Genomic DNA, 25,935 nt, shown 5'->3' on the forward strand with positions numbered 1-25,935 from the left:
GTGTGTGTGATCATAATTTCCAAAAGGTATTCAATATCCATGAACTGCTCTGTCCCCTGCAGCTGGACTGAGACATTTATTTCTTTTAGAGCACAATCAATAAAGTTAACATTTTATCACATATTCCCTTCTCATCTTTAAAAGTTTTTTTGCCAGGACAGACAGTTTATTTGACAAACACACAAGCTGATATGCCCTGTGTCATGCCCTGGTAACATTTCAACCCCTTGTCTGATGACCAGGATGGATCTCAAATTATTCTCCTCAAATCCTATCCATAATCTTAGGTTGGGCTTCTTCCTTTTGTTCAAAAGCAGAGGCAAGTGAGACCCAATCAAAGCACTGACCTTGAATATTGGGTTCAGTTTTAGGACCCTCAACTGTAAGAAGGACATTGAGTTACTGGAGGGTGTCCAGAGAAGGGCGACAAAGCTGGTGAAGGGTTTGGACAACAGGTCTGTTGAGGAGCAGCTGAGGGAACTGGGGGTGGTCAGCTTGGAGAACAGGAGGCTAAGGGGAGACCTCATTGCACTCTACAACTCCATGAAAGGAAGTTGGAGTGAGGTGAGGATTGATCTCTTCTCCCTAGTATCAGGTGATAGAATGAGAGAAAATGGCCTGAAATTGTGCCAGGGGAGGTTTAGGATGGAGATTAGGAACAATTTCTTTGCTGCAAAAGTGGTCAGGGATTGGAACAGGCTTCCCAGGGAGGTGGTGGAGTCACCATCCCTAGAGGTGTTCAAGATGTGTGGCCATGGCTCTCTGGGACATGGTTTAGTGGCCATGATGGTCTTAGGTTGATGGTTGGACTTGCTGATCTTAAAAGGCATTTCCAACCCAAACAATTCTGTGATTCTGTCATCTTCAGATGATTTATTGCAGCAGTGCTGATAGCACCTTCAACGAGGCTGCAGTCTATTTATATCACATAAAGTCCTTCTTTAATTGATGGCTTTTGGTACCTCTTTAAGTTAACATAAATTACATGAAGGCTTTACAGTCCAGAGTAATAAAAAATCTGAATTGTCACCGTTTCCCTCTAATCATATCACAAGACAGATTCCTGGGTAAAGTATGCACATAAACTTTAAGCCCATTGAAATATGCATATATAATTTAATTTGCATACATTAAATTCTTAGGTTCATTAATGATTTAAGATCCTTTTGCAGTTGGAAGGCTCTGTCACATTCTCTGCTTGATTGAGTTGCCTATTCTATTGAAAGCGGGCTTGGCGATACTGCTGGTGCGTTACGGAGCGGCACCGCTACCTTTGTTAGACCTTTTCTCAACATGACTAATTTATAACTGGCCACAGTGGATTATTAGCCAGAGATAGATCACAGTCTGAGACATCCCCACAGTGGAAACTTTGAAGTGTAAGTGAGGTGGCAATTGCAGAGGATGTAGCTAAGAAGGTGCAGGAAGGAGAGAAACCTTGGCACCTGATCTTTTTCTACCTCAGCATGAGGAGAAGCTTGTTTATGGTGAGGGTTGCAGAGCCCTGGAGCAGGCTGCCCGGAGAGGTTGTGGAGTCTCCTTCTCTGGAGACTTAAAAAACCCACCTGAATGTGTTCCTGCATGACCTGCCCTTGGTAATCCTTCTGTAACAGGGTTGTTGGACTGGATGATCTTTTGAGATCCCTTCCAACCCCTAACTTTCTATGGTGTCTAAAGAGCATTTTCATGTTAGCATTGTTAAAAAAGGTGATAAACTCAATTTGTGGCTTCCTTAGAAATAAAGATGTTGACTGGGATAATAAATACCATGGCCAGTGGGACCTGGCCACCAGGCACACCGTAGTAACTTTTCTACTTGAGCAAGCTGCCACTGTGCTACCTCTTGGTCTGCTGAATTAAATTGACTTGGCTCCGTTTTGCTGAGCCACCTTTAACTGACCTTAGGCTGAGGAATATTAAAAAAGATATTTAATATTTTTGGGGGTTGAGGGGATGCTTTTTATTTTTTGCATGCTGATAGGGCTATACTCTTTCATTCTTCTCCAGGCTAATCAGCCCCAGGTCTCGCAGTCTTTCCTTATTGGACAGACACCCCAGTCCCTTCATCATCCTTGTAGCCCTCTCTTGGACTCTCCCCAGTAGTTCCCTGTCCCTTTTGAGCTGGGGAGCCCAGAACTGGACACAATACTCTAGATGTGGTCTCGGCAGGGCAGAGTAGAGAGGCAGGAGAACCTCCCTTGACCTGATGTCCATGTTCTTCTTAATGCACCCCAAGACACCTGAGAACCCTGTTCTGTAGAAGTATGTGTTACGTGTAGAAAAGAGTGGTCCCTTTGAACTTCAGTGGGACTTTAAGCTGTGGAAATTGACACACACAGATGGATGTGCTTGTCATGGGTAGGCCCTGAGATGTCAGGACAGGTCTTGGCTTTGCAGATGTGCTGTGATTATAGAGGAGCAAGGATTAAAGAAGGAGAAAGTGAATGATTGCAGAGAACAGAGCAACCACACCACACTGAAGGGTTCCCTCTTTCACTAAGTATCAGATAACTGGTGGAAAGTTCTGACACTTGCTCTGGAACACTCCCAGTCTGCACTCTGATATTAATTGAACCAAGGACTCAATTTCTTTTTTCCTTTTCTTTTTTTTCTTTTTATTTAATTTTAAACTGATTAATGTTTTCATTTGACTAACACTGATGACTCAGCAGAAGACGTGATCTTTTAATTAGCAGATGTCAGGATTAGCATTAGTGTTGAGCCGTAATTAGCATTTGTACGCAGAGCAAAAGACCTAGGCTGAGCTTGGCAGCGAGGAGAATGAAATTATAGGTAGTGGTGGCACAACTTGGCAATTTCCTTCCTATCTCTAAGGTTGTTTTCTTTTCCTTTTTTCCTTCTTTTTTCTTTTTCCTAAAAAGTATAATCCACAAGTGTCATGATCAAAGTATGAAGTCTAGTGGATTAATTGCTGGTAGAAAAATGACATCTAAATCACTGCTATGTGTTCTGCTAGTTAAATCATCACTTTTGTTGGCCTAACAGGATTTAATATATCTAAATTGTCACACACTGATGCTCTTAAATTGAAAGCTGCAAAGTGGTAATAGTTCCTTGGCTAGGCTGCAGCTGCAATGTACGTGGACATGGATCACAGAATTTTAGCATTGCTTCAGTTGGAAAAGCCCTTTAAGATCATGCAGTTCAGTCATTCTCCAAATCTACCAAGGCTGAGGCTAAGCTATGGCCCTCAGCACCACATCTCTGCCTCTTTGATACACTTCCAGTGACTGGAACCCTTTCACTCAAGAAGTTTCTCCTATTCTCCAGCCTAAACCTCCCCTTGTGCAACTTGAGGCCATTTCCTCTCCTCCTATCACCTGATACTAGGGAGAAGAGACAAACACCCACCTCGCTCCTACCTCCTTTCTGGGTGTTGTAAAGAGCAATGATGTCCTTTTTAGTGCTGGCAAGGCAACCAAATACACTTATGGTTTCTGTGACCATTAGTCAAAAAATTGGACTAAACTCAGTGACTTTGATTTTTGACAGAGCAAAGGGAAAATATCAAGCCACACAGCTCAAGAATGGAGGTTTAGAGTTTGCTGTCTTATTACTCTCTACAACTACCTGAAGGGAGGTTGTAGACAGGTGGATGTTGGTCTCTTCTCCCAGGCAGCCAGCACCAGAGCAAGAGGACACAGTCTCAGGCTGTGCCAGGGGAGGTTTAGGCTGGATGTTAGGAAGTTCTATACAGAGAGAGTGATTGCCCATTGGAATGGGCTGCCTGGGGAGGTGGTGGAGTCACCATCGTTGGAGGTTTTCAGGAGGAGACTTGATGGGGTGCTTGGTGCCATGGTTTAGTTGTTTAGGTGGGTTGGATTGGTTGATGGGTTGGGCGCGATGATCTTGAAGGTCTCTTCCAACCTGGTTTATGCGATGTATTCTATGTAAAGAAGACTTCTGCAGAGCACATCAATGCTAGTGGTCATAATGTGCTAATACACATGAGGTTTTGGTGTTCCAAGGGCTGGATAGGAGAGCAGGATCCTATTCCTGGCTTTGGTGTGGGCCATTTTATTTTTTTCTTTTCAGTTTCTGGTTTCCTCATTGAAATGGGCTTAAGAATTCTCAGCACCTTTGTCAAGTGCTGTGAAATTCACTGCTGACAAGTGCTGTGTTAGGGTGATGAGTGGTTTCTGCTTGTGACTTCATCTTTGTGCTTTTAAACTCTCCTGGAGATAAACATGACAAAGGAAAAGATAAATGCTCTGGACGTGAAGCTATGAAGTGAAGCTTTAAAAGTTAAAATATTTTGGGAGAAAACATAGAATTGAGCTTCAAAACATTTTTTTGTCCCTTCCCACTTTCAAGCTGAATGTTTACAAGGTAACAACAAATTTTAAATGTTTATAACAGATAACAGGCTGCTCCCCTCTTGCATTTCCACCAGGGACTTGTTATAAGGGCTTGTTGTGATAGGATGAGAGAGAATGGAATGAAGATTGAAGATGATAGACTGGAAATGAGGAAAAAATTCTTTACAGTGAGGGTGGTGAGACACTGGAACAGGTTGCCCAGGCAGCTTGTATATGCCCCTCCCTGGATGTGTTCAAGGTCAGCTTGGATGAGGCCTTGAGCAACCTGGTCTAGTGGAAGGTGTGGAAGGTGTCTCATCCCATGGTGGGTGGGTGGTTGGAATGAGATGATCTTTAAGGTCCCTCCCAACCCAAACCATTCTATGATTCTATGGATACAGATTTATCTGTCATCTGGCATGTGTAAATAATGCTTGCATGCATAGCCACCAGCTTCTCTTGCTTCCAACCCCCTCCTTGGATCTGTTGAAACACCCATGAGTGATCCTAAGTGCTTAACCTACGCTGTTTCCATAGAATCATAGAATTGTTTTGGTTGGAAAACACTTCCAAGGTCATCAAGTCCAACCTTCAACCCAACACCACCATGGCCATTAAACCATGTCTCAGAGTGGCACGTCCACATGTTCCTTGAACAACTTCAGGGATGGTGACTCCACTACCACCCTGAGCCAAAGTTTGTTTATGTGATGTTTGAACTTGCCTTCTAGTGCTTGATTTCTGCAAGAAAAAAGAAATGCTGTCAAAGATGAAGGCTTCTGAAGGTGTTGACCTTTTGAGGGAAGAGCATGGCACACAGGTAAGAGGGCAAGCCCTCGGTGATCATTCACTAAAAAAGCATTAAAAGAAATAGTGTGTCTGATTGGTCAAATGAAGAAGCATTACATTTCACCTTCCAGCTGAATAAACACAGCTTAGAGAGCAGGGTAATGCTGTCATCAGAAGATAATTGAAATGATATTATTGCAATGGACAATTCAATAAAACTAGCCACAGTAGCAGAGTTATCGATTTAAACTCAGTTCAAAGTAGTTCACATATTCACTTCCAAATATTTCTGATGAATATCAGCTCTCCTAATATGATTTCCTTCATTCAGTAGCAGAAAAGAAGTTTTTATCAGCCTGAAAGATCAGATAAAATGGGAATGAAGAGTTTGATTTCAGGGAGGTGGTGGAGTCACCATACCTGGAGGAGGTCAAGAAACGTGTGGACATGGCAGTTTGGGACATGGTTTAGTGGCCATGGCAGTGTTGGGTTGATTCATAGATTCAGAGTTTCATAGAATGGTTTAGGTTGAAAGGGACCTTCAAGATGATCTAGTTCAAACTCCTCTGCCATGAGCAGTGACACTTTCCACCAGGCTAGGTTGCTCAAGGCCTCATCCAACCTGGCCTTGAACACCTCCAGGGAGGGGGCATCCACAACCTCCCACAGCAACCTGTTCCAGTGTCTCACCACCCTCACTGTCAAGAGTGTCTTCCCAATCTCCAGTCTAAATCTATCCTTCTCAAGCTTCATTCCATTCCCTCTTGTTCTACCACTACAAGTCCTTGTAAAAAGTCCCTGATTTTCTTGCAGGCTCCCTTCAGGTACTGGAAGGGTCTCCCCGAAGCCTTTTCTTCTCCAGCATGAACAGCTCCAACACTCAGCCTATTTTTGTTGCACAGGTGCTCCAGACCTATGATCATTTTTGTGGCCAACTCTGGACCCACTCCAGCAGCTGCATGGCCTCTTATGCTAGGGGCACCAGAACTGGATACAGTGCTGCAGGTGGGGTCTCACCACAGCAGAGTGGAGAGGGACAATCACCCCTTATCTAAGAGGTCTTTTCCAACCGAAACAATTGTATGATTCTCTGATGTTTGCTCTGTTGGCCTGAGCAGAGAGACTCCTTAGCAACAAGAGCACTTCAGTTTTTATGGGTGTACAGAGTTTTGATGCATCCCCAGTTTTCAGCATGTTCTAGGAAAAAAAAACCAAAACAGACAGAGGATTATTTAATGACACGTGTGCAAAAGCAAGGGGCCCTTTCCAGCTCAAAGCAGCCACTGCTCATGGTAGGCATGATTGTCATGTAAATGTCTGGCTCTGACCTCTTCTGAACCAGAGGAAAAGAGTCTGTGGTAATTAGTTGGGTTTTTCCTAGCATAATTAGCAAGTAATCTGCTGTGACATCCAAGTACAACATATGTAGTCAGCGTGCAAGTAAATATGTTGTGGAGTCAATTGTAAAGCAATGTTGCCCTTTTTTAAAGGGATATTGCAGGAAAGCCTTTGGCATACGCTGGCTCTCCAGGCTGCTTTGCCCTGGCTCGTTCTACCTTGTCCAAAGAAGACCAATGAAGCTGGTGAAGGGTCTGGAGAACAGGCTTGGTGAGGAGCAGCTGAGGGAACTGGGGGTGTTTAGTCTGGAGAAGAGGAGGCTGAGGGGAGATCTCATTGCTCTCTACAACTTCCTGAAAGGAGGTAGGAGTGAGGTAGAGGTTGGTCTCGTCTCCCTAGTGATAGGATGAGAGCACATGTCCCCAGGTTGCACCACTGCAGGTTCAGGTTGGCAATTAGAGGAACCTTCTTGACTGGAAATGTTATTCAAGACTGGAACAGGTAACCTGTCCCCACAGGGGAGGTTCTCCAGCTCTGTGATCATCTTCATGGCCTCCTGTGGACCTGCTCCAGCAGTTCTGCATCCTTCTTGTGGCTGGGGACACCAGAGCTGGGTGCAGTACTCCAGCTGGGGTCTTGGCAGAGCTGAGCAGAGAGGCAGAATCCTCTCCCTGTCCTGCTGCTCTCACTGCTTTGGATGCAGCCCAGCACAGGACTGCCTTCTGGGCTCCCAGTGACCATTGCTGGCTCATGGTGAGTTTGTCATCAACTAACACCCGCAAGTCCTTCTCCTCAAGTCTGCTCTGCAATGCCAAGAGCAACTGATAACTGTAAGCATATGACAAAAGCTTTACATTTGAGGCCTTGCACGACAAAAGCTTTACATTTGAGGCCTTGCACTTGCCTAAAGTTTATTTTTCCATACTTTGCTTGTTCATGGGGATACAAACCACTTTTTTTTCTTCCAGCAGCATGTCTAATTGACTTCAGAATAATGAAGAAAACAAAGTTTGAGCTCACTGTGAACATTCCTGCTCCTTGAAATGTTCTGAATGCTTCCATTTATTACACCATTCTAAATAAAATGAGGGCTGTGCCCTGAAAAAAAACCAAACAAACCCCAAGAAATCAACAGTTTCTGTGCCTCATTATGGCAGGACCTTGTTCATCAGGCTACACCTCATTTTCTTTAATCTGTCATTGCATAAATACCAGGCTGCTTGGGTTGATGGTACCCTACCTGTGCCAAATATAGATGCTACCCCACCTTGTTTGCCCTACATTGACCAGGTAGTGCTGTAAATGGCTTGGGGAGGGATAACTCAGACAACAATAGAAGGATTGTCCTGGAAATGGTTGTGGGTGGTGATTGAAGTGTTTCAAGCTCAGAGTCAACATTGTTAATTCAATAGCTCACACTTAAGAAAGAGGTCTTGAGTATGTTGATAATAGTACCTTTGATAAGGCTGTTTTGGAGAAGAATTTCCTATTTCATACATGTCAGCAGAAGCTGGGATAGTTTTGTTTGAGAAGGTAATGATGCAAAAAGGTACTGTAGAATTTTTATGATGCCCTCTCAAGTTAAATTAAGACACACTGGGGATTAAATGTGAAAGGAAAATGTAATGAAAAAAACCACTGGGCAGAGCTGCTCCTCACCAGCCATGTTCTCCAGACCCTTCACCAGCTTTGTTGCCCTTCTCTGGACATGCTCCAGCACCAAAATGTCCTTCTTGGAATAAGAGGCCCAAAACTGAACCCAGTAATCAAGGTGTGGTCTCACCAGTGCTGACTACAGGGGGACAGTCACTTCCCTGGTGCTGCTGGTCTCACCATTGCTGATCCAGGCCAGGAGGTTGGTAGCCTTCTTGGCTACCTGATCACATTACGGGCACATGATCAGCCAGCTGTTGTTCAACCCCCAGCCAAGCCTTTCTCTGCTGGGGAGTTTCCAGCCACTCTGCCCCAAGCCTGGAGTGCTCATGGGGTTGTTGTGAACACAAGTGCAGGACCCAGCACTTGGCCTTGTTGAACATCATACAGCTGCCTTAGGACAGTACATCAACAGGACCTCAGGCAGATCAACACTCCCTCGCAGCCTAGGGTCATCTGCATTTTGAGGAGCATAATTCATTTGCAGTCACATGGCTCAGACTTCTTAGGAAATTATTTTTTTGGTTATAAATTCCAGAGTTTGAGATTTGCAGCTGATGCAATCACATCTACTGAGTCCTGATAACCCATGATTTGGGACACAAATATCTTTCTAGCAGTGTCCTTCACACAGTCATGCCATGGTGCTGTAGAGCAGTCAGCAGCGAGGGCTCATGGGAATGACAGCAATAGAAATCAAAGTATCACAGTATCACAGTATCACAGTATCACTTAGGTTGGAAAGGACCTCGAGGATCATCGAGTCCAACCTATCAACACAGACCCCATGACTAGACCATGGCACCAAGTGCCACGTCCAATCTCCCCTTGAACGCCTCCAGGGTCGATGACTCAACCACCTCCCTGGGCAACCGGTTCCAATGCCGAACGACTCGCTCGGTGAAGAATTTCCTCCTCACCTCGAGTCTGAACCTCCCCTGGCGCAGCTTGAGACTGTGTCCCCTTGTTCTGGTGCTGGTTGCCTGGGAGAAGAGGCCAACCCCCTTCCTGGCTACAACCACCTTTCAGGTAGTTGTAGAGGGCAATGAGGTCACCCCTGAGCCTCCTCTTCTCCAGGCTAAACAATCCCAGCTCCCTCAGCCTCTCCTCATAGGGCTTATGTTCAAGGCCTCTCACCAGCCTTGTTGCCCTTCTCTGGACACGCTCAAGTGTTTCAATGTCCTTCTTAAACTGAGGAGCCCAGAACTGGACACAGTACTCAAGGTCTGGCCTAACCAGAGCAGAGTACAGGGCCACTATGACCTCCCTGCTCCTGCTGGCCACACTATTCCTAATGCAGGCCAGTATGCTATTGGCCCTCCTGGCCACCTGGGCACACTGCTGGCTCATATTCAGGTGGCTGTCGATCAGCACCCCCAGGTCCCTCTCTGTTTGGGAGCTCTCCAGCCACTCCGACCCCAGCCTATAGCTCTGCATGGGATTGCCGTAGCCAAAGTGCAGCACTCGGCACTTGGACTTGTTGAAAGCCATCCCATTGGACTCTGCCCATCTTTCCAGTCGGTCGAGGTCCCTCTGCAGAGCCTTTCTACCCTCTAACTGACTAACATCTGCCCCTAACTTTGTGTCATCTGCAAACTTGCTGATGACTGACTCTACCCCTTCATCCAGATCATCAACGAATATGTTGAAGAGGACAGAGCCCAGCACTGATCCCTGGGGGACACCACTGGTGACTGGCCTCCAGCTGGATGTGGCACCGTTCACGACCACTGTCTGGGCCCGGCCCTCCAGCCAGTTCCTAACCCAGCACAGAGTGTAGTGGTCCAATCCATGGGCTGACAGCTTAGTCAGCAGTTTGCTGTGGGGGACGGTGTCAAAGGCCTTGCTGAAGTCTAGGTAGACCACATCCACAGGCCTCCCCACATCCACCAGGCGGGTCACCTGATCATAGAAAGAGATCAGGTTGGAGAGGCAGGATCTGCCCTTCCTGAATCCATGTTGGCTGGACCTGAGCCCTTGGCCATCCTTCAGGTGCGCAGTTATTGCCACCAGGATAATCTGCTCCATCACTTTCCCTGGCACTGAGGTCAGGCTGACTGGCCTGTAGTTTCCAGGTTCCTCCATCCGACCCTTCTTGTGGATGGGGACCACGTTGGCCAGTTTCCAGTCATCTGGGACCTCACCGGTGAGCCAGGACTGGAGGAAAATGATGGAGAGTGGCCTAGCTAGCACACCTGCCAGCTCTCTCAGCACCCTAGGATGGATCCCATCTGGTCCCATGGACTTGTGGATATCCAAGTGGCTCAGCAGGTCCCGAACTAACTCCTCATGGATTTCCAGGGCATTACTCTGCTCCCCGACCCCAACGCCCAGCTCCGGAGACCACTCGTCCTGAACTCCTGCCTTGCTGTTAAACATTGAGGCAAAGAAGGTGTTCAGGACCTCAGCTTTATCCTCATCCTCAGTAACTGTGTTCCCCTCCAGGTCCACTAGGGAGTGCAGGTTCTTCCTGCCCTTCTTCTTATTGTTAATATATTTATATTTCTCCAAGTATCAGGTGATAGAACAAAAGGAACTGGCCTGAAATTGTACCAGGGGAGATTTAGGATGGAGAACAGGAAATTATTATTATTTTTTTGCTGCAAGAGCAGTCAGGGATTGGAAGAGGCTGCCCAGGGAGATGGTGGAGTCACCATCCCTGGAGGCATTCAAGAAATGTGTGGACATGGCACTTTGGGACATGGTTTAACAGTTGTGGTTTTGTTGGGTTGAAGGTTGGACTTGATCTGTAGGTCTTTTCCAACAGAGACAACTTTGTGGTTCTATGATTTGAGGTTGTGCTGAGCAGAAACACTGCTGTGGAAGTCACAGCATACCCAGAGACTTCAATGAGTTATTTCAGTTTGGTTTTGTTTATTATCTTGGGTTTATAGAAGCTATCATTTGCTTGAATGAATAAGGGGGGTGAAGATGATGGATCTCTCTTGGCTTAGAGATGTGATGTGTCAGGATCAGAGAGCCTGCATGTCTGATGGCACTGAAAGGGTGGTTTCATGTAGTGTCTTCAGGCCTTCTGCAAGCCCAGGGATGAAACAGAAATTAGTTCTTACAAGAGAAGCCTGTGTAAGAGTGTGAGGATGGTTTACTCAAGAGGTGTTCAATGTGCACAGGAATCATTGTGTCAGATGAGATGAGCTAAGGTTCATCTGTCTGTGGAGGTTACAAAAAAAGGCTGTGCTGTTATAAACTGTGATGGTTTGGCCATTCCTACCTCCTGGAACTCAGCTATTTGAGCAGGTGGCTGGAAAAGGCTCTGCTTGTGGTGTGGGTTCCTGTGCAAAGTCATTAGCCTAAGAAAATCTCCCCTCCCTGACAATCTTGCTATCAACTCTACAAACTCTTCAGAGGGATAGGCCAGGAAGGAGAGGCAGTGAAGTTGTCTTAGGGTGTGTTTTGTTTGTCTTGAGCATAATGATAGTGATGATAGGGTTGTGTGTTTATAGGTAAGAATCAGGGAAAAGGCCAATAAAGGGGATATTACAGTGGGAGTCTCTTATAAACCACCCAAGCAGCCCTGGAATGGGTTGTCCAGGGAGGTGGTTGAGGCCCTGTCCCTGGAGGTGTTTAAGCCCAGGCTGGACGAGGCTCTGGCCAGCCTGATACAGTGTGGGATGTCCCTGCCCATGGCAGGGGGGTTGGAACTAGATGATCCTTGTGGTCCCTTCCAACCCTGACTGATACTATGATACTATGATCAAGAGGCAGATGAAATATTCTATAAGCAGGTGGGTGCCACTTGTTCTTGCAGGGGACTTATCAGATGTTTTCTGGAAAACCAATGCAGCAGACAAGACAATATGGTCTAGGAGGTTCCTGTACTGTGTGAAAGACCTTCCTGACATAGTTGGTGAGGGAGCCAGCTGGAGATTGTGCCCTGCTAGACCTGTTGTACATAAACAGAGAAGGATTTGTGGCTGATGTTAAGGTTGGAGACCATCTTGGGCATAGTGAGGGACACAAAGATGATCAGAGAACTGGAGAAGCTCTCCTACAAACACAGGCTGAAAGAATTGGGTCTGTTCAGCCTGCAGTATAGAAAGATCAGGGAGACCTCAGAGCTGCATTTCAGTATCTGAAGGGGACCTATAGGAAGGCTGGGAAGGGACTGTTTAGAAGGGCTTGTCATAATAGGACTAGGGCCAGTGGTTTGATGCTGGATCAGGGTTGATTTAGGTTGGACATTAGCAGGAAGTGATGAAATACTGGAACAGGCTGTCCAGGGATGTGGTTGAGGCCCCATCACTGGAGACATTCAAAATCAGACTTGATATGGCCTTGGGCAGCCTGCTATAGTTGGAGGTGTGCCTGCTGCCTGCAGGGGTGGTGGGCAAGATGACTTTTAAGGGTCCCTTCCAACCCAATACAATCTGTGAGTTTTCATTTTTTGAGGAATCAAGGAGAGGGAGTCAGTAGAACTGCCTCTTTGGTCTTCCAGAAGGCAGACTTTGACATTTCTAGGAGCCTGGGAGTCCATTGGGAGTCAGAGTGAATGTTCTTCAGGAGGGAAACCATTGTGGTGCAGGAGTAAGGTCTCCTGGTGTGCCGTCAGATGAGCTGGTGGGGAAGAAGGCTGGCCTGGATGAACAGAGAACTTTACAATAAGAGTAGAGGAAATGGCCTCCTGTTGCACCAAGGGAGGTTTAGAATGAGTGTTACTAAAAAATGACTTTGTTGAAAGGGTTTCTGCACTGGAACAGGATGCCCAGTGTGGTAGTGGAGTTCCCATCTGTCCAGATACTCAAATGCCATGTAGATGTGGTGCTGAGGGATGTGGTTTAGTGGTGACTTGGCAGTGCTGTGTTAGTAGTTGTGCTTGATGATCTTAAAAGCCTCTTCAAACCAAAATGGTTGTGTGATACTTTGATATTGGTTCAGCTATTTGAGCTTCAATGCTGACTTTTCCCCCACTAGGGTCTGCTGGCGCCTTAGAGGAGTGGTCATCTGAAGCGGTTCCACTCTGCCAGGCAAGGCTGGAGGGCTCTTATGTTCTTCCTTCCACTTCAATAACAGCACTTGTGGGTTTTCACACAGCTCAGCATGCTTTCTAGCAGACACCAAAATATTAATTAGAATGCTGTAAAAATTAATTGAAACACAGCATAATCTCTGTTAAGTAAGGTCACTGAAATTGTCTTAAAATAGACCGCTCTAGATATAAAATGAAATCTCTCAGCACAGAAGCTTGGCAGATTTCCTATACCAGTCCTCTTGAGATGCTTCCTCTCACCATTAGAACACATTCAGTATTTCTGTGTTTTCCCTCAGAGCACCTGCCCTTTGGAGTAGCTTTCCCATCCTGCTCATCTCTGCTAACCCAGTAGAATTACAGAATCACTACGTCTGGAAAAGACCTCTATGATCACCAAGTGCAACTGTCAACCCAATATCACTATGACCACCAATCCTGTTCTGACGTTTCATGTCCACATGTTTCTTGAACACCTCCAGGGATGGTGACTCCACCACCTCCCTGAGCAGCCTGTTAAGTCCCTGACCACTCTTGCAGCAAAGACATTTTTCCTAATCTCCAACCTAAACCTCCCCTGGCACTATTTCAGGCCATTTCCCAGTGTTTTATCACCTGATACTAGGGAGAAGAGACCAACCCCCACCTCACTCCTTTCAGGGAGTTGTGGAGAGCAATGAGGTCTCCCCTCAGCCTCTTCTTCTCCAGACTAAACAATCCCAGATCCCTCAGCTGCTTCACCGGATCCAGTAATAGTATTTTATCCCTTCTTGCCCAGGTATCAGTGAAGGGAGCCAAGCACTAACCAGGAATGTCTTCATCTAAGCATTAACTCTGTGGGCGAAGATGTAGATCTATGGTGGATACAAGGGGAGATCTAGCCTAGCAGTTGTATGATTTCCATCACAGATCTAATGCCTGAATTAGCTATGATGATCTTGCAATTATTAGAGCAGAGCTGGCAGAAACTAGACCTGCAAACTGGATAGAAGGATAAAATCCCACCAGCTTCCCAGTGGCCTAAGCCCTACTGTTTTATGATTCTGTGATTCTGTTACTCATTCTAAAAGATGCAGAGATGTGGTGTGGAGAGCCATGGTTTAGTACCAGCCTTGCTGGAGTTAGAGAATGGTTTGACTTGATCTTAAAGGTCTTTTCCAACCAAAACAATTCTGTGATTGTATGATCTTTATGAATGGCAGTTGTCAGAAATCTCCTTTCAAGCCAGATAATACTGCATCTGGTTGGATCTGGAAGCAGGATGCAGGGTCAGCTGGGGTGGTTTAACCTGGAGAAAAGGAGGCTCTCTGACACTCCCTGAAAGGAAGTCAGAGCCAGGTGGGTGTTGGTCTCTTTTCCCTAGTAACATGTGACAGGAGGTGAGGAAATGGATTCAAGTTGCACCAGAGGAGGTTTAGGTTGGAGGTTAAAAGAAACCTCTTACTGAAAGGGTTCTCAAAAACTGGAAGAGGTTGCCAAGGAGGTGGTCAAATGCCCTTCTGGAGGTGTTCCAGAGAGGCAGAGATGTGGTGCTGAGGGCCATGATTCAGCACCAGCCTTGGTAGAATTAAGAAATGGTTGGACTGGCTGATTTTCTGGGTCTTTCCCAATCAAAACAAATCTATGATTCTGTGTACTCTAGAGATTGTTCTTTCATTGAGCTGCCTATGAGTGACACACATGAATACAATGAGTTCCAGTTTTTCTTTCAAATAGATGGCCCAAAACTTGAGTGCCCTAGTGGGATCAAAGCCAGCATTCTAGGACGTTGCCAGTGGCATGGTTACTTTGAGAAATCGAGATTCCTGTGGTGTTACAAGCCTTTATTTGCAGAGTGGGATCTCTGACAATTTGCAATTTTGGGTGTCACCTGAGGCATTTCATTTTATTTTAAGTTAAACTGCTGTCTGGAAAGGAAAAATCACTTCTCAAAGTCAGAGAATACCTAACTGGACCAAGTGAGATTCCCGACATGTAATAGTGTGACCTTTGTCCCGCTCTGCTTTTCTCTTCTGGTGTTGTAATGTCCTTTTCTCTGTCCAGAGATCAATGGCCTGCAGAAATAGTGACCTTCAAATGGTGGGGGGAAAACAAAGAAGAAAAGAACCTAGAAGTTCTGGTGAGCAAGGTGAGAGCATGGGTGGAGGAGCTGCTGTCTTGTCTGGAGGCCATGATGCTCTGTGCCTTTTACCTTTGAGCTCCAAAGATGAGTCCTTCTGCAACTGTGTTGGGTTGTTGGTGGTTTGAGTAGGTGTTTTTGTTTGATTTTTTTTTTGGGGTGGGTGGGTATTTACTTATTTATTGCCTGTTAAAATCTGTGGGGAGGAAATTACAGAATCATAGAATGGTAGACGTTGGAAGGCACCTCCAGAAATCATCAAGCCCAACTTCCCTTAGCAACTTAGCATCACCTGGGGCAGGCCACACAGGAATGTCTTGGAAGTCTCCAGAGAAGGAGACTCCACAGCCTTTCTGGGCAGCCTGCTTCAGGGCTCACAGTGCCCTCACTCCACATGTTCAGGTGGAAGTTTCTGTTCAGACAACCGCCTCCTCTTAGGTATGGCTTCTCACAAGGCATCTGAGCTGCACTAGATCCATTTTTTGAAAACTGCTTGCTAAACTTCACAAGAAAAGAGCAATCAAGCTTCATGTGGTGATGACAAAGGGTGGATCAGAGTGATTAGAGACTCAGGTTATCCCCAGCAATTGCCTTGCTGTAAATACTCATTCTTTCTCCTTACCCTGAAGCCAGCAGCCTATAACCCTTTGGGAGAAGAAATGCAATGAGGTTGTGAGCCAGCAGACCCATTTGGAAATAGCTTCTTCTGCTGCTGTTGGGTGTTACAGCACTAAAAATAAATTAAAAGGCTCCATGATAGGATATTATTACTAGCTCCTGATGCAGCTTAGCTGCTGATAGCCTGTTAGAACAATTTCTTCTGACTGCTGACATCTCACCAGGTGTTTGAAAATGTCAGCTACTGTCCCAGAGTATATGGAGAGGTTATGGTCTAATTTTCATTTCCATTCTCTTTGTTGGAACAGACTGCCCAGGGAAGTGGTGGAGTCACCATCCCTGGAGATGTTCATGAAACATGTGGACATGGCTTAATGGCCGTGGTGGTGTTGGGTTGATGGTTGGACTCGATGATGTTAGAGGTCTTTTCCAACCAAACCAATTCCATGATTCTATGCCTTGGTCCCAGGAGATCTGCATGAATCTTCTGTTTCGCAGTGTTTTCTTTCTTACGTGGATGATTCTCTTTCAGACCTCATAGCTCTGTCGCACTGGTGGGGGTGAGTTTGTGTCTCCTGTGCTCATAGTCACTTTGTTTTCTTGGCTTTATTGGGTCATCTCAGTTTGTTCATACGCTGCCACTCCTTTTATTTTTTCCATCTAAGGAGAGGCCTGCTCAGACTTACTGGTATGTTTGGTAACTGTATAATTAGAAAGCTAAAAATACCATACAGAGAGCAGCAGTTTCACAGGAGGCATCCCAGTTTGGCGGCACTGGGCTCTGACTCACGTTTGCATTGCTAAGAGTCGAGCTGTTTGAAGACAGCAGTGGGTGTTGCCTTTCTGAGCAGGCAGCCTTTGCTGATCCTGCTTCATTGAGGCTGAGATCTCACCACTCAGCCCCAGCTCTGGTAACACCAGACTGCTCTGGATGGAGGTTTACTGTTGATTTGGGAGTTACCACAATGTTTACCAAACTCCTTCCCAGTGCGGTAAGTGTCTTGGTGCTAGCAGCAACGGACAAAAGCAAAGGACTACACCTGGAGCACTGCCTGCAGTTTTGGTCCCCACTATGCAACAAAGATGCTGACAGGCTGAAAAGTGTCTAGAGAAGGGCTGGGAGAATGGTCAGAAAGACCACACCTGGAGCACTGCCTGCAGTTTTGGTCTGCACTATGCAAAAAAAGATGCTGACAGGCTGAAAAACATCCAGAGAAGGGCCAGGAGAATGATCAGGACACTGGAAGCCCTGCCATGTCAGGAAAGGGTGAGAGAGTTGGGTTTGTTCAGCCTGGAGAAGGCTGAGGGGAGACCAGGCTACCAGGAAGATGGAGACTCCTTTTTTCCAAAGAGTCCCATGGGAAAGATAAGGGGTGATGGGGACAAGTTACTGTTAGGGAGATTCCCATTTGACTCCAGAAGAAAATGTTTCCTTATGAAAACAGTTGGAGACTGGAATCATCTCCCAAGGGAAGCAGTGGGTTCCCTTCCATTGGACACTTTGCAGACTTATCTTGTCAGGATGCTGGGAGAGCTCCTTTCAACTCTACTGTGACCTAGAAAGGTTGAAGCAGATTATCCTTGGGGTTGCTTCCAACATGGTGTTCTGTGATTCTCCCTGCCCAGGAAGTCAGTGAAGTCATCTTCCCTAGAGATGTCCAAGAAATGGGTGGACATGGGTGCTTTGGGATATAGTTTAATGTCCATGGAGATGTTAGATTGACAGTTGGACCTGATGATCTTGGAGACCTCTTCCAATTATGCTGGGCTGTGTACTGGACTAGCACATCTGTTTTGTGCATGTAGCATCATTTCTTCTAGCAGCAGGGCCTCAGGAGCACTTGTTTCAGGGTTACCTCATTGTATGAGTGGGTCCCTGGATCCCAAATGTCCTCCTATGTCCTTGTGTGTGTGGTTCTCAAAGAAGTTGATGACAAGTTTTGTGTTTGCTTGCCAAGGTGACAGTTACCTATGGGCTGACACAGTGCTTCTGTCTTTGTGGATCACATGGCTGATGAAGTCAGTGGTGTGTGTCAGGGCACGTTTAACAGCACTGCATACAGATTTAGAGTAGGATGGACTCCAGAATGCAGTGGATTCAGCTTCTGCTGTTGAGTACAAGCCATGGAACAAAGACTAGAGGTGAACAATGTGAACCCTGAAAGCTGGCAGCTACCTGGGCTGGCTGAGGAGATGTGGAGCAGTCCAATTCCACATGTGACCAACAGTTTCCCTGCAGGGTGGTGGTGAAGTTGTGATCTCCCCTGCATTCATGGCTGAGGTCACAGCTTACCTTGGAAGGAATATGACTGTGTTTTGTCTTGGCTAAGCTTTAGGGAAGGAAAGGGGAGCTGATGTACTAGGATGGAGGTGTCCTGGTGGGCCAGGTTGGGTGTTCTGGGTCATGACACACAGCAGAATGGAGGTGGTGGAGTCACCATCCCTGAAGGTGTTCAATACACATGTAGATGTGGCACTTTGAGACATGGTTTAATGGCCATTGGCTTGACAGATGGTCTTGGAGATCTCTTCCAACTGAAACAATTCTGTGATTTCTGGCCCTGCCATGGTTTGCTTTCAGTAAGAAGTAAGAGTCTTAAGTTAGTCTGGTTGAGTCCATGAAATAGGGTAGAACTGTTTGTGAGAAGGAGGACAAGATGAGTCTCTAGATGTTTTCATCCCGGTGTCCACAGGTCACTTCTTCCTTGCTGCAGCAAAGTGTGGCGCTCTCTCTTATTTATTTATTTATTTGCTAAGTGAGAAGCTACAAATGTTTGGTGGAGAGGCTGGGGATGTTGATTTTGTGTCCAAACGCCTTCCACATCCTGACTGAGTGCAGGCAGCTACATCTTTATCTCCCAGTTTTAAATTCTGCTCCACGGTGCTGCTGAGGATGAGGTGTAGGATGATGGCTGACATTTCGACTCACTTCATATGGTATCATTTTTAATCAGGAGCCAGTGCTCCACTTTAAATAAACACTGGTGAGTCAGCTGCACTGCTCTCATCGAGTGTTAATAAGGATTGTCATTTTATTCTTTTCAGGGGAATTAATCACACTGCCCCTAACTGACATTTTGACCATTACCTTCTGACACTATAAACCCATTTTTTTTTTGAGAATCCTTAACCAAAAAAGATGTGCAGAAGTGATATTTGTGTCTAGGATCATGATCAAAATCAACAAGACCCCAATATTTGTCAGCCAGGCTGTAGGTGAATTCCTGACCTCGCAGAAATCAGTGGGATTTTGATTGATTTCAGAGTTCTGTCCAGTCCTGTCACAGAATCTCAGAATGCATGAGGTTGTATGGACCCTCAAAGATCACCTAGACCAACTGTCCTGCAGGCAACAAGGGCATCTCCAACTAGATCAGGCTGCTCAGGGCCACATCAAGTTTGACCTTGAATGTCTCCAGGGATTAGGTCTCCACCACTTCTCTGGGAACCTGTTCCAGTGTTCCACTACTCTCATTGTGAAGAACTTCCTCCTAATGTCCAACCTAAATCTCCCCCGCTCCAGTTTCAAACCAATGTCCCTCATCCTGTCACCACAGACCCTCCTAAACAGTCACCTTCAGATATTGGAATGCAGCTCTTAGGTCTCCCCGTACCTTTTTCTTCTTCATGCTGAACAGCACTAGCTTTTGAAGCCTTTCCTGGTAGGAGAGGTGCTCCAGCCCTCTGATCATCTTTGTGGCCCTCCTGACCTGCTCCAGCAGGTCCATGTCCTTCTTGTGTTGGGGTCCCTAGAGCTGGACACAGTACTCCAGGTAAGGAACTGAGTGGCAGAATCACCTCTTGTAGCCTGCTGCCCGCAGTACTTGGGATGCAGCCCAGGCTGCCATTGGCCTTTTGGGCTGCAAGTGCCCATTGCTGGCTCATGTCCAGTTTCTCATCCACCAGTACTCCCAAGTCCTTTTCTGCAGGGCTGCTCTCAATCTCACCATCCCCCAGCCTAGATTGGTACTGAGGATTGCCCCAACCTAGGTGCAGCACCTTGCACTTCATTTCACCTTACTGAACCTCACGCGGTTCCTCCAGTGTCAGAAACCTCAACAGAAGGACTGAGCTATCAGAGCTCTACTGAAATTACTAAACCTTGTCATTCCTTCTCTGTTATTCCAAATTCATCTGGGAAGTGATCACATCACAGAACACAAAATCTGCAGGCCACCTGCACAAAGGGAGGTTATTTCCATTCAGTAATGTTTTCTTAACGGAGATACAAAAGAAATGCCCCACAGAGTTAATCACAAATATCCACTGAGAATAAACACCCAAAAGGTTACATCAGCAGTGTCCCTACCTACACAAAGCTCCAAGCTCCCTTGCTATTGCCAATAGGTTCAGAAGGCATGAGGCTGCAAGAAAGGAAGATGTTGGATTCATAGATATATGCAGTAAAAAGGCTGCCAGGAGAGGTTGTGGAGGCTCTGTCTCTGGAGGCATTTGAAACCCTCCTTGAAGGTGTTCCTATGTGATTTACTTTAGTGATCCTGCTCTAGCAGGGATATTGGACTAGATGATCTTCAAAGGTCCCTTTTAACACCTACCATTCTGTGATATATATTTTTTCACTGAAAGAGTGGTCAGGCGTTGGAACAGGCTGCCCAGGGAGGTGGTTGAGTCACTATCCCTGGAGGTGTTTAAAGTTACTGCAACATGTGTTGCTTAGCAATGTCGTTTAGTGGTGAACTTGGTAGAGTAGGGTTAATGGTTGGACCTGATGATCTCAAGGGTCTCTTCCTGCCTGTATGATTCTATGATATAAAGCTGGTCTGGAGAACAGGTCTTATGAGGAGCAGCTGAGGGAGTGGGGATGGTGTAATGTGGAGAAGAGGAAGCTGAGGGGAGACCTCATTACTCACTACAATTCCCTGAAAGGAAGCACAGAGAGATGATTTTTGCCCCTCTAGTCTGCTCTGGTGAGATCCCTTCTGGAGTACTGTGTCTAGCTCTGGGGAGCCCAACATATGAATCATAGAAGCATAGAACTGGAAGGATGTTGAACTGCTGGAGTGGTCCAGAGAAGGGCTACAAAGATGATCAGGGGATTAGAGCACTTCTCCTATGAAGAGTGGCTGCAAGACTTGGGGCTGTTCCACTTACCAATGAGAAGGTTCCTTGGAGACCTTAGAGCTGCATTTCAATATCAGAAGGGCACCTACAGGAAGGCTGGGGAGGGATTGTTTAGAAGGGCCTGTGGTGATAAGACTAGGGCCAGTGGTTTGGAACTAGAGCAGGGGAGATTTAGCTTGGACATTAGGTGGAAGTTCTTCACAGTGAGATTGGTGAAATACTGGAACACGTTGCCTGGGAATGCAGTTGAGTCTCTTTCCCTGGAGACATGCAAAATCAGACTGGAGGTGTCCCTGGGCAGCTTCCTCTAGCTGGAGGTGTCCCTGCTGACTGCAGAGTGGTTGGACAAGATGGCCTTTGAGGATTCCCTTCCAACATGCTGCATTCTGTGATTCTGTGCAGTGTATGGTATCTGTATGCACTCTGCCAGCTCGTGGTGACCAGATGTTTGTTTACATTCCTGAGGATGTGCGCTGCACAAACATGTTTGCCAAATCTGGGTGCAACCACAACCAGCTTAGCATTCTCCCTCCCCTGGATGTTTTCCTCCTTGTAATAACCCCAGGTCTGCTTTGCAGATCCCAGGGCGATCACTTCAGATGGCCTCAGTTTCTGGGCAATTTGCAATGCTAATGCTAATCAGCAATTAGAAGTTGCTGCTTCTGGCAAGAGATGGGATGCCAAAACCACCACTTAATCTGTTAAAGTCAATCTTAATTGCACCAGAGCCAAGTGTTGGCTTCTTTGACCACAGTCTTTGCACTGGATTTTCTTTTCTTTTCTCTTTTTTACCAGTTTATGTCTTTATGGACACAGCTTAAAGAAGGACAGGGATATACCAGGGAGTGTCCAATGAAGGCTATGAGGATGGTGAAGGGACTGGGACAATGTTCAAGGGAGACCCTAGAGCTATGTTTCAATAACTGAAGGGGACCTACAAGAAGGCTGGGGAGGGACTGTTTAGAAGGGCCTGTGGGGACAGGATGATGGGCAATGGTTTGAAACTGAAGCAGTGTAGATTTGGGTTGGACATCAGGAGGAAGTTCTGCACGATGTGGGTGGTGAAACACCGAAACAGGTTGCCCAGGAGGTTCCTTCTCTAGAGACTTTCAAAACCCTCCTGTATGTGCTCCTGTATGACCTGCCCAAGGTGAGCTTGGTTTGAAAGAGGGATTGGACTGGATGATCTCCAGAGATCCCTTGCAACCCCTACCAATCTGTGATTCCATGACTGATTCCATGGTGCTATGGTTCTGTGATTCTCTAGTGAACCATGTTCACACTTCCTTAGTTTTGTTAAAATCATACCTTCTTTCTAACAAATCTACATTACACATTTTTGGGGGGTGAGGGAGGGATTTAGTTCTGCTCAAAATGGAAATCCAGATTTAGGAATATGTTTTTTTCTCTACTTGTTTTTAGTTCCTTGGTGTATTCCAGTCCTCTCCCTCCCTCTCACCCAGCTTTTTCAGAGTGCTCTGCCTGCTTAAACAGTCGTATCTACTTGCCTGACCAGATTCCTCTTCCTTGTAATCAGCACAGATGTCATACCCCACCTTTTTGCTCTCTGAGTCCCAGGCTCCTGTGATTTTAGTGGGTTTAAAGACAACTCCAGCAGCAATAACAGCAACATTCATTTATTTCGATTGCTTCTGACAGGTTCTGCAGATATTGCAGTTATTGTAACGTTGTGCAAGCCTCAGATCTCAGATGCCCTTTGATAATTTTACAAGATGCATTTTGCCTAATTATTTCATCTCTAATTAATTAACTCAGGCTCTCCTTGACGTCAGGGCAGAGTGCATCGCACGTGCTGTGGATTCCTGGGAAAGGATTTAAATTCCTGGGCTTGCAGGAGCTTGCAGAAATAGCTTCTTTTTGCCTCCCATGTGAAGCAGCATCATCTTTGCTGTCTGGTCCCCAAACAGTCTAGGGGTGCTTGGAAAGGGACCTCATCTCTCCCCAGCCTTGCTGAGATTGAGGCTCTGGCTCTAGCAATGCCCCTCTCCAACCCTATCCCTGCTCTCCTGGGGCAGGTTCTCAGCTTGTCATGAGGGAGGATTTCCCTTGTAAGGTATTGAGGAAGGGAAAATGTTGTTTTCAAAACCTGCCTAGATGTGTTCCTGTGTGACCTGCCTTAGGTGATCCTGATTTAGCAGGGGTGGTGGCAGTCTCAATGATCTCTGGATGTCCCTTCCAACTTCTACCATTCTATGATTCTGTGATTCTAGGAGACTGAAAAAGCATTCCTTCTTGCAGACTTCATGCATTAACTGCAATCAGCAGCTGGGTAGAATTGTTCCTAGTTGGGCTCTTCTTGTTTGAGGCTCAGTGGAAGTCCTTACATTCCTCTTTTTTTGTTCTTGTTGTTGGTGCTTTTTGTATTCAGGCTACATGGGGCAAAGGATTTGTATAAGAATGCCAACTGAAATAAGAGTAGCAAAGCAAATTAAATTAAATATGATGGAGGCAGAAGCTAAGAAATGAATCCATTTAAATGAAAGCAGAAAGTGGACTTTCAATTAATTTGTTTTTTCAGCATCAAGGGCATCAGATTCCAAATATTGAAAGAGGGAATGGGCAAAAAATGATTTATTTTATTTTATTTTAAAATAAAAAAGCTGCTTCTTTGTTGCAGAGATGTGGTGCTGAGGGCCATCTTTTAACACCAGGCTGGGTAGAGTTAGCTAAACGTTGCTCTTCATGATTTAAAAGGTCTTTTCCAACTAAAAGGATTATATGATTCTGTGATTTCCAAGCCAGTTACTCCTTGGAGGTTTCTGTCAGCCCTTCTTTGTGTGTTTGGCAGTAAACTCTGTTTTCCCATCTCCTCTATGAGAAACAAATCTTCTGCAGGAGCACTAGCTCCACAGAGATCACAGAATCATACAGAATCACAGAATAGCATGTTAGAAGGGACCCTAAGAATCATCTGGTCCAGCCTTTCTGGGTAACAGTAGAGCGGAAATGAGCTGGCCCAGCACCCTGGCAAGATGAGCCTTCAAACTGTCCAATGTAGGGGACTCCACTGCTTCCCTTGGGAGCTGATTCCAGTGTCCAACTGTTCTCATAGGGAAACATTTTCTTATGGAGTCCAATGGGAATCTCCCTAGCAGTAACTTGTCCCCATTACCCCTTGTCTTTTCCATGGGAATCCTTGGGAAAAAGGAGTCTCCATCCTCCTGGTAGCCACCCTTTATATGCTAATACAAGATATGGTCATCCTTCACTCTTGTTTTTTAATGGCTGAAAAATGCTTTTTCTCAAGTTAGAGAAAAATGGTAAGAATTTCTTCTTGCTGATTGGTTAATTTAGGCTTCTTGGCAGTTTTACATGTCACATCATGTTGATGGTACGTAGCACCCCAAGTCGTGTCTGAGAAGCCTGGGTCCCTGAAGAAATGAAGCTTGCTTTAGGCATCAAGAGACAGTTATTTCTCATTCTTTCTTCTCAATTTCCTTGGTTCTGCTTCCATCTAAAGACTTTGAATAGGCAATGCCTGGTGGCTTGGCTGCAAATGAAGCCTGTGCTCTCTCCTCTGGTCGATAGGCTGTGCTCCTCAAGCTGCTCTTGAATTGAAGAAGATAAAGGTGGTTGTGTGCAGAAACATTTTATGAGTAAGGAAAATTGTCCCAATCATACTTACCAAGTTTGGTGCTTTTTTTGGTCAACCTGAAGTACCATGTATCTTTTTAAAAGGCTGAAATGACTCAAAATAACTGGATTTGTAGTTTTGAAAGTCAGTTTTAAAGTAATTTTGTGATCATTTTGCTGACTGAGACAGCAGCATGTTATATTTCTGCTCCTCTTGTCCCCTAAGACCTTCATAAAATGAAATCTTCTACCTCATGAGCCTGTCAAAATGACTGCATTTTAAAGTAAATATGAAGACATCAGTGAACATCATTTTCTTTGAGTTCAGTCCTGGCCTAATGGTTTTGACAGGACATCCAGTTAATTTTGCTCCAGGCTTCTGCTGCAATTTAACCTAAGGAAATTACTGGGGTGATCAGATTTCTTTGTTTGTGGGAGATGAATGCTGCTGACTTGCTTGCTTTCTCCTTGCTGGTGTGGCCACAAGCTGAGGTTGACTTTCCGGTGAGCTTGCTGGGAGGTTGGTTGCACAGCAGCAGAGGTCCTGCATAGCAATGCATACCTGCCCGGCATCCTCTACACAGGATGGTGTTGAAGGTGGGATTAGTAGAACACTAGCTCTCTAAATATGTGTTCCCTGGGCAGCACTAGTAGGTGCAATACCTCTAAACCCCTTCTTGAGGAGATTTGAGGATGGTTCCTCTCTCTGTTCATATAAGTGACAGGATGGGGGACAATGGCTTTGAGCTGGAAGAGGGGGGATTCAAACTGGAGATTAGGAAGAAATTCTGTACAGTGAGGGTGATGAGACCATGGAACAGGTTGCCCAGGGAAGTTCTGGATGCACTCTCCTTGGAAGCGTGCAAGGCCTTGAGCAATTTGGTCTAGTGGAAGGTGTCCCTGCCCATAGCAGAGGGTTGGCACTAGATGATCTTTAAGGTTCCTTCCAGCCTAGAACATTCTGTGATTATGAAGACACTGCTATCACAGTATCACAGTATCACAGTATCACTTAGGTTGGAAAGGACCTCGAGGATCATCGAGTCCAACCTATCAACACAGACCCCATGACTAGACCATGGCACCAAGTGCCACGTCCAATCTCCTCTTGAACGCCTGCAGGGTCGATGACTCAACCACCTCCCTGGGCAACCCGTTCCAATGACGAACGACTCGCTCGGTGAAGAACTTCCTCCTCACCTCGAGTCTAAACCTCCCCTGGCGCAGCTTGAGACTGTGTCCCCTTGTTCTGGTGCTGGTTGCCTGGGAGAAGAGGCCAACCCCTTCCTGGCTACAACCACCTTTCAGGTAGTTGTAGAGGGCAATGCTATGTTGTAATTAATCCAAAATGATCTTGTGTTGACCAGCATTTGCTCTCTCTTGGGTGGTGCTCCAGCTGTTTGAAGTTTACTGTCAGGTTCAAAAAATTGCTTTAA

General features: G+C 45.9%; 1 protein-coding gene across 27 annotated transcripts in view; it reads left to right on the forward strand.

Moving 5' to 3' along the window:
- ADGRL3 (adhesion G protein-coupled receptor L3) overlaps nucleotides 1-25,935 on the forward strand; it is a 614,635-nt gene that overhangs the window by 23,585 nt on the left and 565,115 nt on the right. Inside the window, exons 2-3 of one of the 27 annotated variants that reach the window (XM_068137390.1) lie at nucleotides 5,051-5,139; nucleotides 15,130-15,214. The exons of 25 other annotated variants lie outside the window; for them this stretch is intronic. The gene's annotated coding sequence lies outside the window, so the exon portion shown is untranslated. The remainder of the gene's footprint in view (nucleotides 1-5,050; nucleotides 5,140-15,129; nucleotides 15,215-25,935) is intronic. One more of the 27 variants, XM_068137391.1, reaches the window with a different exon arrangement.

Source organism: Melanerpes formicivorus, unplaced genomic scaffold, assembly GCF_026170545.1.
Source record: "Melanerpes formicivorus ecotype bairdi unplaced genomic scaffold, bMelFor1.0.p_v2 SCAF_4, whole genome shotgun sequence".
In the NCBI taxonomy this organism is placed as follows: Eukaryota; Metazoa; Chordata; class Aves; order Piciformes; family Picidae; genus Melanerpes; species Melanerpes formicivorus.